This window comes from Coptis chinensis, chromosome 4 (assembly GCF_015680905.1).
Source record: "Coptis chinensis isolate HL-2020 chromosome 4, ASM1568090v1, whole genome shotgun sequence".
Taxonomy (NCBI): Eukaryota; Viridiplantae; Streptophyta; class Magnoliopsida; order Ranunculales; family Ranunculaceae; genus Coptis; species Coptis chinensis.
This window is the reverse complement of record NC_141459.1, coordinates 79300554-79313199: the sequence shown is the minus strand read 5'-3', so window position 1 is coordinate 79313199 and position 12646 is coordinate 79300554. Positions and strand designations below refer to the sequence as shown.

Below are 12646 nucleotides of genomic sequence, written 5' to 3'. Positions count from 1 at the left end.
ATCCGATTATTGAGGAAACAGACAAGGAAATCCTAGCATCTCGACAACAAGTTGGTTCTTCATCAAGTCGTAATAGCCAAGAGCAAGTAGATCCGTCAAGTAGTAATAGCCAACGACCTACATTTAGGGCTGAACAAGCTCGATGGCTACAATTTAGGGACAACACTGCTAACAAAATGTATATTGACTATCAAAACTACAAACAACGTAGAAATGCGGGAAGAAATGCATAAGTATATATAGTTTTTATTTTTTTTTGGTCTTATAAGAGATTGGTAGCAGACTTCTATGTATACTCATTGTTTTGTTTGTGTTTGTAAATTCGCTTAATTGAATGTGTGATTTTAATTGATATTTTCTTTAAGTGCACTTGTCTCTCTCTCACTCAGTGTGTACAATTATTGTGAATTTGTTGCTTAATTTATATTACAGATATGGCCGACAAAGTACCCGAAGTAAAGTCTGAAAAGGAGAAGAAGCAAATAAGTTGGACTTTTTCCATGGATGCTGCACTAACAGAAACTTTCCTTGATGCATATGGGCAAAACAAGAAACATGGTAGGGTTTGGGATGAAGCAGTATATACATCAGTCCAATTGGCAGTATTGGCCAAAACTCAAGAGCAAGTTGAAAAGGCTCATATCACGAGCCGAATGCGTACAATGAGGAAAGAGTACAACTCTTTTACTGATTTGGCGTCAAGAAGTGGATTCGGCTGGGACCCAATTAAGCAAACAATCACAGCTCCTCCTTCAGCTTGGATTGAGCTCCTAGCTGATCCGGTAAGTTGCATTTGTACTTGTTTCTTATGTTATCCCTCTTCTGATAAAATCCAGCTAACTATTAGTTTTACTGAGTAAATAATAAACTGATGAAAAAAAAAATGGGGCCAAAGACATTTCTTACGAAGCACTGCCAAGTGCTGAGGCTAAGTGGTTGTAGCATATCTGTTTATGAAGTATTGTTTGCAGAAGCTACTTCTACGGTTCCTCTGACAATGAACTGTGACAAAAAATGAGGCAGACAATGAACTGTGACAAAAATGAGCATATCTGGTCTTAGTTTGTTTTAACTGAGCCGAATAGACGGTTATGAGTGATCGATCTAGGCACTGTAGTCTAAAGGAAAATAGAATCGTTTCTTAGGTTGGGCGCTTAGTTTTGCACGTAAATGCTTCCATGTAAGTTTTGGTTAGAATATGGATGTTGAAGTAAATAAGTAAATTAATGATGTTTCAAGCTGTAGATGTTTCAGAGGAAGTCCTTCAAAAAATTGTAGGTGCTTCTACAGTTCTACACTTCTACCTGTAAATTCCTTCCAAAAAGAAAATGCAAATGCAGCTAAAATATTAAGTTTTCAATGGCAGCATATTCTTCCCTGTATTTCATATTTTATGTTAGTTTCCCTTTAGAAATGGAATATATGCTAACTACTTAGAAGCTGCAATGATCTCATTTTTTTCGTTCAAAACTAGAGTCTTATGGCTCAACGGTTTACGGAAATTTGAAATTTCAACAGATACTAATGTACCTTCTATGAAGAAAAACTAGTGATATTTCATGCAGATTGTGATAATAAATGCATTACCTCTACTTGTATTATCCTACAAACACTTGAACAGACAAGTTTTAACCGAAAATCTTAATCGAGAGAAAAGCATACATAAAAACCAAGATACATACAAGATCTTTACCAATTCAAAAACAAGAAAAGCATACATAAAACCAAGTTACATACAAAGATATCTTTACCGAGTCAAGTGACCATTGCAATGCCAAAACAAATTTATACAGAAAAATGATAAACGAGAGGGCATGAAAGGGATAAAATAAGAAGGGAAGTGGTATACGGTGTGTTTATCTAGTTACTAGTTTTGGCCTTCGATGTCTGTGGAGTTAGCCGCATGGTTTTCCTCGTCTTCCCAACAAACAAATCCCGGGATTTTATCAAGCCAGGAAGACATCCGCTAATCGGCCCTTGCGTTATACCTAAAGTTGCATCGGCCTGAGAAGGGTGTGCGTGGTTGTGTTCGCCTTCGTATGTGGCAACAAGGATGGAACGATCTTCTACACTTCTTTGTACCTTCTTTTTGACAGGGCAGCTAGGGGCAAACGAGCACTTGAAATAAGCTCTGTGGGACATGGGTTGTCTCTGGTTACTTTTCGACCATATTTCCTCCATCGGTACCCATCCTTAAATATCGTGTTTCAACAATAAAAAGCAAATGTATGGTTCAGTTATCAGTACTTTGAATGATTACCTAACTTGTATAACAGCATATTCGATGTGAAACTTAACACAACTTTTCTTCATCGGTATTAGAGATGTATTTCATCCTATTAAGCTGTAGAAATAACGTGTAAGTTTATTATTTTATTTATTTATTTATTAGTGTGTGTTTTTTTTTCAGAAATCAAATGAAAAGTATAAGGGATTTCGCGATAGGGGGCCAAAGTGGCCTCTTGATCACTTGGCTATTATCTTTGGCAACACATACGCATCGGGATCCTACTCAGTTGGAGGCATAGACTCTGTTGATCTAACCCATATGGATAGTGTGCCTGACTTGAACGTTGAAAATGAAGAAAAGAATCCCGTTGGTTTAGGAGAAGGTGAAACAAAAAATGGTACTGAAAAACGAAAGTCCTCAGCCATGTCAGAAAACACGTTGGAGGAGAAAATGCCACATGGTAAGAAAGTGAGAGTGGTTGATGAAGTGAAAGAGATTGTTCAAGATATGACAAGTGCAATAGGTGATCTTAAAAAAGTTGTTGATCCTGCAGCTCGTGCAGAGTATGTCTGTGAGCAAGTTATGAAGATTGAAGGTTTTACTAAACGATACTTAAGGAAGGCTTACACAATCCTAATGAGGAACCCCATTGAGAAAGAAATCTTCTTAGGCGGAGATTTGGAGCTCAAACAAGAAATGGTACAGGAACTTCGTGATCTAATTGGAGATATTTGATTTCCTGTTTTTATTTTTTAGTTGGGAGTTTAGAAATAAATTTGATGGATATGTAAATAGATGGGTTTAGTAGTTTTTTTCCCTTTTTTTGTGTGCTTAAGCTTGGATTTTAACAAATGTGTCATTCAATGCTTAGATTCATTGAATTACATTATTCAAAATTAAAACATTATTATTTGATTTTTTTAAAATTAATTTGTTTGTTAGAATTATTTTGTTTACTTAAAATTATTCAAAATTTGAATTGAATTAGAACAATAATATGTACGATTTATATGCGAACCAAAAAACTAGCAAAGAACCAAACAATTTAGATGCAAGTTATGCACAATAAGATGTATTTGCATCTATTTGCAAATCAGTAGCATTTAGATTAGCACATGATCAGTAACAGGGAAGCAAGGCTATAACTATGGATATTTGGGAATGCACATAAAGACAAAACTGAAGTGGGCATGTGACCAAGGTGAAAACTTCCTATCCATGTGTTTCTTCATGCCCGAAGTCTTGGGTCTGTTTGATAGAATATGAGCCAATAGGTGAGGTGTGGATTGTTAGAATACATGGGACCAAGTTTAGTTGGTCCAAGAACTAAGACCGAACCATCACATTTCTTAGCACCAGCCCATATCCACACCAAAGCCCATATAAACTAGAGCCCGTTCCCACCATAGTTCCTAGCTACCAGACCACCTGATCAGTCTCCACCCTTCGTCTCTCACGAACAGAAACAGAAAAACCCATCCCGCAAATTCTGGTGAATGAAATCAAACATTCAAGCTTCCAAAATCAAACCAACCAGTAAACCAAAATCAAAGCCCACAACATCATCTACCATCCATCTGATACAACCTGTAGCACCAAATCATAGCTCTTCCCTTTATACAAACAGTACCGACTTCTCGATGCAAAACTGTCTTACCGAATTTCACGAGAATATTCCAATTTCCAACTGTATCTTTTTGGGAGAGTTTCCTAAACCAAATGGACTTCCTAATTTCGGTTTTGGGAGACACTATATAAACAGGGGAGAGAGATTTGAGGGGGCCTCTCGACAACACAAAAACGTAGAGAAAAGAAATAGAGAAACAATAGCAAGAGGAGAGAGGCCGAGAGAGAAGAGAACAGGAGAGGAGCTAAGCTTGCACAAAAACAGGAGACATCTTTTGAGGCTGAAACTCTGGAATAGCACAAGTGAACCAAAGAAAAAGACAGAAGTTTGAAGGGAGGGAGAAACAAAACCACTGTCAACATACATGAGTTTATCTATCTCTTGCTTTAGTTTTTGGGTTATTATTATGATGTGTAGCTAAATCCAAGCTAGGGCTTAGATGAAGCCTTAGACTAATGTTTCGTGTTTTTAGATTAGTTTCAATGATTTCCAATATGCTTATATTCAAACAAATCTTCTAAGTTCACATCTCATAGTAAAACTCTATCTTTCATATTGTATGTCATGAATCCATTATAGTTTGATAATTGTAGCTATTAGATAAATCTTGTTTTAATTATTAATGTCAAAGTTGGATATTATTCGTGCCGTAAGAAGACGAGTAATCTTTTGAGTTTGATCATCAGTGCTGAATTATAGAAGATACGTGTTAACTAAGATTTATCACGTTCACATCTTCGAGAAAGCTAAGGTTACCTTTTCCTCATGTTACTAGTATAATTTATGGGACTTTGGAATTGATTTTAAGAATACAAACAACGGTTTAAGGTGGATTCAACAGTCCTAGGTTGCTCTCCATTATAAGTATTTAATATAAGTTTTATTATTTTCATAGTTTAACTAGCTTTAGTTAATAATTACTATTCCTACAAACCAATATAGTTCGGATTAGGTTAAGTAGTATTTTAATAATCAATTGTATCCAACACGCATTCTCTGTGGGATCGACCTCATATTTGCACACCTATTACAATAGACCTCGTGCGCTTGAGAGTATTATTATAAGTAAAATAGGATTTAATTAGCCTGTTATTTAGGTTGGTTAAATTCCTATCACTCGTAGTCTGGATATGTCATTTCATAGATCTGTCGTTTATCTTACTAAGGTAAGGCTTCCTTCTCTGTACAATGTTCTGTTTATCTCATTGTGTTACTTACACATCATGTATTCTTTTTCAGTTAGTGAATAACTTCTTGGCTATAAAAGAACCAATCTTTACAACCTCAACCAGTATAGCTGCCGATGACATGGCCACTGGTGAGCTGAACTGGGCAAGAGAGGTTGCTGAGAAAAAGGCTGAGGAACTGCAAACCCAGGTAAACAAACTTTTGGCCAGAGAGAAAAAGTCAGACGATGGTTTCAAGAACATGAGAGAGACCATTGCCAACCTCCGAAATTCTCTAGACAAAGCCCAAAGGGGAGTTGCCGAGGCTGCTTCTTGGAAAGTGAAATTCTTAGAACTGCATTCTCAATTCACCACTCTGCAACCAAAGTATGACCAAGTTTAGGGGGAGCTTCACCGTAGGAATATTGAAATGAGAACCCTTGGCTAAGCCATTACTCAAGCGAATGAAGCCTTGACAGGCTATGAGAGGGCTCTCAAAGAGAAGCGTCTACATTCTTAAAAGAAGGCTAGTGATCTCTTGGCAGAGACCTCTGAGTTCTATTCCAAGGTGGTCCAGGAGGTAAAAAAGAGGTCAGCTGAGAATGTTATTCATTTTGCTCTGAGAGTACTTGATGTTTCTGAAGACTCCTTCAATGCAGCTAGACAAGTTAAGTTTGAGGAGGCAATTAGGGCTACTGGGTATGTTTCTCAGGTGGATGATCAGGGGTGGGTAACCAACCCTTTCATCTTGTTTCCTGACCTGAATACCAGTATCTTAGTGATTCAAAATGAACTTATGCCCGATGCCTCCTCATCCTCTGAAGAAGATACCGATAATGACATGCCTCCCGATTAGCTTCCTTTTTTGCCTCTGCCAGTTTTAGGTGAATGTTCTGATCAGCTTTCAACCATCCTAGCTAGTCCAACCACACAATCAGGTCTAAGAGTTCTTGATGCTGGTGCAACAACAAGTACTGATGCTTAACCGAAGTTTGATTCTACCCCTGCTCAACAGGCTAAGTAAAGACTTAGCTATCCAGTTCATGATTTATAAAACATTTATTTTGAAACAATTTTTCTATAGGTTTGTAATATTGAGCTATGTTGCTCACATACTATTTACTTACTGAGCTCTACAACTCTTCTAGTTTATGAATGCATTTAAAACATTCTATGTTATATAGCATATAACGACATGAACTATTATGCATATTCTACCCCTGATGCCCCCAAAGTTCATTTGGAACAACAATAGGTGACCCTAATAGGCTAAACAGGTTAAACTGAGGCATAACCAGAATCTGATCAGGATATCATGGGAGTCGTCCAAGTTAACCGTAACTGAAAGTTCAATCGTAATAAAGACACAGCGTCCCAGAGGAGCCATATGTCTTTACAAAAGTAACTGGGTGTCTGATAAAACATATAATGAACAAAAAATGAATAGTTTTACCTACGAAAATGAAGCGATGAAAGTTACAAACGCAAGTAAAACTAAACTAAGTTATGATGCCTATATTTATCAAAGATTCTACTCTCAATCCTATGAGATATAGTGGAGTAGAGTGATTCGTTCCACTCCTAGTCCTTCCGCATGTTAATGTTCTCTAAGTATAAGTATTCAACTCTTAAAGTCTAATGAGAGATTTATGAAAAAGGCAACTAGACTACGATGCAACTACCCACAAAATGCAACTAGTCGACTATGGGAATAACTAAGGGAATGCTACGTTGATTCGATGATAAGGAGTTAGAGGGAAATTGATTCCACCTTAACTCGACTTAATCCCATTAACTACAAATCGTCGTAATCCGAATTGAACTGCTTCGCAGAACAATTGGTTCTTCCTAATCCCTAATTACACATGGTATTTCTACCAATTAATAACTAGCATGTGAACGATTAAACCCATTCTCATGGTGAACTAAACGCGTTTCTAGAGTGGAAAGGAAATTACGACGAATCTACGTTAATCGAATCAAGCTTTCATCAAGGCTTCTCAACCCCCTAATGGAGGTTTAGCCGAAAATCATTACATAATCATTTCGATTAAATTTAAACTAAACATGATATAAAGAATTGAAATTTACTTAATTAAACAATAATGAAATCTAATTTAATGACTAAAATGTAATAAGGGACGGGGAATTGAAATTGGATCTAGAAATGGAAATGACAAAAATCGAAGTTGATAGAAATACTACTTTATTGACCTAATCAAAATGAAGAACAAGATTCCAAGGTTTAATCTAATACAATAATTGGATTTGAAACTACACTTAATCAAAAACAATTAAATAAAACTAGATCTAGAAGTTATTTTAATGGCTATTTTCTATTCTAAGATACTTTTATTTTCTAACCTAAAAATCTACCATTAACAAAGAATTAAGCTTTTCTTTTTATACTTTCAGATCCAAAAATCGTGCATGGGCTGGGAGCCATGTTTTGGGCCAGAGAATCAGGCCCAAAACCCAATTCTTTCAGTCCAGAAAGGCCTCTTCAGCTGTAGTTGGCTTCAAAAGACTTTTCGTCCACTTCTGCTCCTCTGATTGGGTCAAGGCTTAGACCATTGGAAATCTCATTCCGATCCGGTCGTTTTGACATAAGGTAGGCCCAATTCCGAGGTTTGAGTCCAAATATATGGCCTTCGGAAGTTCTGCTGACTTTGTGTGCTGTTTCTGCCCGCGTCGACTTTTCAGCTTTTGACCGGGCTTTTAGAAAGGCTTTGTCTTCTCGAAACTTGGCCTTTAATCACGGAACTCCTTAGTAACCGACCTTTTCTCCTTTATCTCACTAAAGTGGCACATTTCTGCACATAATGGACTTTGAACCCTGAAATGCATAAAGACACGTAATCAGTGTTAACTCTTAATTATTACTCACATAATTGGTCTAAAAGTATGACTGTTAAAGGGTTAAAACTATAGTTTTGGGCTCTTATCAAACCACCCCCAAACAGCATTTTGTTTGTCCTCAAACAAAGATGAGAAATTAACATAAGTGACCAAAATTGGAGTTCTATCTACTTTCGTTTTTGCCGAAAAGCGATTGCATTGACCATATGCAACAAGGCCTTAAACCACTAGGAATTCCCTAGTGGACGAGTTATAGCCTCGTGAGAGTTTTTCAGTGAAGGTACTCACAAACTTCATCTATACTACAACGACTAAGAAATAAAACTATTGTTTCCTTATTCATGCTCCAAACTATCTATACCTCTCACTAGCTATGAACAAGAATAACCAAGTCAAAAACCTAAGCTAATATATGCATAATAATCAATCATCTATAATAAATATATATACAATGAGTAATACTATGAAATGCAATAGCAGGTCCGTTTCTGAAACTTGGAATAGCGCCCTTAAGTAGGTTCTCACAATAATAGTCAAGATACAACACTCTGATTTTTCCACTCAAGTTTCGCTACTCTAGTGCACAGTGGGCACACTTTACCTTACAATCTCAATGACAACAAGGAAGCCGGAGTCGATCAAACACATCTGCCACTTACTATCACACTAACTTATTCCTAATTAAGCTAGAGGACTTTATTAGGTGTTACGGGGATTAGGAGATGGTTTAAGAAGAAAGGAAATGGATATTCAAAAAGGACAAGTCTGAGATAATAGAGTCTTCATATTATGTAACTAGAGAAAACCTTGTTATTTACATTTGCTTCTACACTTTGTTTCCATCCTTAGCCATATTTTTCTTTTTCTTTTCTTTTTTTTTTTTCTTTGGCTTTTGGCTCGCTCTTATTCTATTTTTGGAGTTTTTATTTTATTTCTATTTTTATTTTTCTTTTCCTTGGATGGAAACTTCTTTTCTTTATTTTCTGAAGCAATTAACTAACTTTTGTTTACACGGGTTTTCTCTTCTTCTTTCTTTCCTCATTCTATTCTCGGACTTATTCTAAATTGGGTGGGTTGAATTTTTTTTTATTTTGTTTTGTTTTTGTAACAGGGGTAAAGGATTTGTGGTTTATGGAAGGCTAAAGAAAGGCTTAGAGGGGCTTACTAGCGGAAAATAATTCATAGGTTTGAATTTCGGCTATATCGATCCAAAGAGGGCCTAAATTCTCGCTTAGGATATGGCATAGTGATCAAGCAAGTGGACATGTGATATCTCTATCCGATTTTACTTCTCCCCTTGTGTCATTTCTCAAATGTTTCGCTCATATAAAGCTTTAGGCTATATTCTCCACGGATTTGTAGAATAAGTGCTCTAGCCTAGATTTGAAACTTATCGCTAACAATCATAGATACTCATGTAATATATTTATAGATAGATGCAAAGATTATTACCTATATATTAACCTAAGTTTCTAACAATTATTACGATGCAACAGCCTACATTGAGACTTCTAGATTGTTAAGAGCATGGAGAAAGAAACAATACCAATATTCCTAAGTGTATAGCATAACTTATTTATTTATATTTTTGAATTTTTAAAATTTTAACTAGAAAACAAATGCATATTAACTCTATCTATATCCTAACAGATGCCTTAATTACACGTGTTTCTATGCCACCCCAAACAAGAAGAATGCTTTGTCCTCAAAGCATTTAAATAAAGAGGGTAGAAAAAATACCATTGAAGCGCGTGAAATTCGGGAACATCTGTAAAACAAGGTTAGAACGTACTAATATAGGAAATAAAAACTGACACAACTCTATACGAGTTCTACCCATTATGGGGTAAACAAGAATGAAATTGCTTGGGACATAGCAGACACTAACTAGAATGAAAACTTACCTTATCCCCCCGCATTACTCATCATCTTCCTCATCCTCTTCTTCTATAAAGAAGTGAGGTTCCTTCGCGTCCTGCCATGCCATGATAATTTGCCAGGCTTCCCGCTATTTATCATCTATGATTGCTAACCTATTAAGAGCCACTTGGTCTGACAGGGTGTAGGGTGCAACCTGATGAGGTTGTATCCGCCACCCTTGCCAAGTCATTGCACGGAAAGATCGAATGATACTATTGGTGGGTCGGACAGTGTCGACCGTTATCCAATCCGTGAAGCGTGTACAAAAAATAGGAAAGAAACATAGCATAATACGGGAAACTAGAACGGGCATAAGAAGGTACTTATGCCTCATGCTATGGGATCGAGCTAAACTAGACATCAAGGTTCGGGGAAGGTCATGACACATACGCCCCGTGGCTAAAGCAAGGAAAACGCGCGCAAGTGGCATCATTCACGTAAGAAAAAAACGTCATTCCCCTAAAATGTTTAGCATGATCCAAAACATAACAGTTCCTATGTTCATGGACAGGCTACCAAAGGCGACGTTATATTCCCCTTGGTCCTCGTTATGGAAAATGCCCGCGCCATACGACTCATGCAAAAACTCGTAAGTGTAGACATACATATTGTCTACCCAATAGCACCATGGGTCTTGTATTTCAGCCGGGCATAGCAAGTCCAAAACAAATGCTAGCAAGAACCTGGTAATTTCCATTGGTTCATTATCAATGTTGATGGAGAACACTTATTCTCCATCTGGTCTTTCAAAGAAAATGCAGTTATCGTAAAAATAAGATGCTAGAGTCGGAGAATAAAGTGCATCGATCTTACCATAAGCGGCTCCCGATTAACGAATGTGATCGCCACAAAACCAAGCACCATAAGTAGTGCTTTGGAACAAATCTTCGAAAGACTGTTCCGGTATCAATGTTGGAGATGTCATCTCAAAATTACGCTTTGGAATAGCTGCGAATGATCCGGATACTACGCGCGAAAAACTGGAAATTTCCTAGTCCACGGAAGTCAGTGCGCGAGTGCGCTCTGATAGGGCGCGAGCGTGCTCTGAAAAAATTGAAATTTCCAGTGTTTGAGCGTGGGGTCGCTTCAGCTTGAAGCATGGCGCCTCGACAAAACTCATAAAAATATACAAAGCGAAAAGCGCTCTCTGAGAAGGCGCCGAGTTGCGAGTTCTTGAATCTCGGAAAATGAGCCGAAACGTGGGAATCATGGGAGTGAAAGGTGAGTGATGGAGTTTAGGTGTAGTGTGAGTTATGAGTGTAGATTGTATGAAGTTTATATAGGTTTTAAGTTGCTAAAATGGATCGGGAAGTTACCAAAACTAATTACGGCAGTTTCCGGAAATCCTAAAATTTCCAAACCCGAAAACGGAAACAACTCATTTCCTTGATTCTAATTCAAACCCAGTATCTTTTAGGTTTATTTTATGATAGAATGTACCTATTTAATCTAGATTTCATCCTACCATGATACTTATTCATTTATATGCCTAAACAGCCATATTTTCACCTTGACTCCGCAATAAATTCTAACACGAGGGTTATATAAAACTCATGTTGGAATAGATAAAACCACCCCCAAACAAGTTGGGAAGGTGGGGTCAATATTAAACAACCACGCATAATGAAAATAACCCATTATATTAAAAATAATTCATTCGGAGTACATTTCACTACAAAATTCAAATTATAGAAATAAACTTACATAAAAATAAATGACAGTAATGAAACTACAAATAAAACATAAAACATCAAACTATACTATCCCTAGCTACTCCGGAACTGGTAGCGGAGGGCACACGGTCCGGAGACTGCTCTCGAAGCTCTCGATGGACCAAAGACCATTCGACTTTCGGCGACGGCGCTCGTGTCTCGAGGGTGTATCCTCAGAAGGAGAATCCCCGTGAGGTGGGAATCGTGTTAGCATCTGTTCCCGGAACTGGCGCTGAGCTTCTAGCTTGGCCCTCATCTGTTCCCACCTCTCGTCCTCTCTTTGGGTACGGACCTCGAAGTTATGATGCATCGTTGCCTGTCGAGTCCGGAGGTCTTCGCAGATAGTGTTGAGTTTAACGCGATGCCACGATGAATCACAGCCGTGCGTTTCGTGATCCGACAAGACCTCTCCAAGGCATCCGCCAAAACACGCCAAATCCTCCTCATCCTCCGAGGCATTCTGATTTCCCCGGCCTCCTCGGCATTCTCCTCTCCACCTCTTCTTCTTCTTCTCTATCCTCAGCCAACCTCCAAACCGGTTGGACACACTCCCCTATAGATGAGAGGGTTACGGTGGAGGGTGATGTATGTTCGATGTTCGATCGCGAGCTGCTCTCAACTTCGGGGAGCGAGGGATGATCTTTGTTATCAACATTCAGGAGAAGGCAACAGAACTTCCCTACCGAGTTATCCCCTAATCATGCATTTCGGTAAAACTCTAAGATGCAGAACTCATACTTCCGCATGATCCGAGTATCCATAAGATGTGGAGGCATTTCGGGCCTAATCATGTCGCCGACCTTCCCCTTCCCCGGATATTGTGGACCAATCCTTCCCGAAACTGGATATTCTCAACTTCTCAAGATGATCTTTGTTATCAACACAAGGAGAGGGGCAACATACTTCCCTACTCCCCTAATCATGCTCAGTAAAAACTCTAAGATGCAGAACTCATACTTCCGCTCCTGGAGTATCCATAAGATGTGGAGGCAGTTCAGGCCGATGTCGCTGACCTTCCCCTTCCCCTGGATGTTCCGACCAATCCACTGAGCTGTAGCCAGCTAGTTGGTCCTAAGGGAAGTCTGTCGAACACAATGTGATCTCGCATTGTAGTCGCCTCCAATAACTGTCT

General features: G+C 38.2%; 1 long non-coding RNA gene across 1 annotated transcript; it reads right to left on the bottom strand.

Annotated features, from left to right (window-relative positions):
• Positions 1–505: 505 nt before the first annotated feature.
• On the bottom strand, positions 506–1137 carry LOC147504984 (uncharacterized). Its single transcript, XR_015220504.1, has 2 exons — positions 907–1137; positions 506–822 (listed from the first exon to the last, which is right to left on the bottom strand). It is a non-coding gene; the product is annotated as an uncharacterized LOC147504984 (long non-coding RNA).
• Between the last annotated feature and the right edge of the window lie 11509 nt (positions 1138–12646).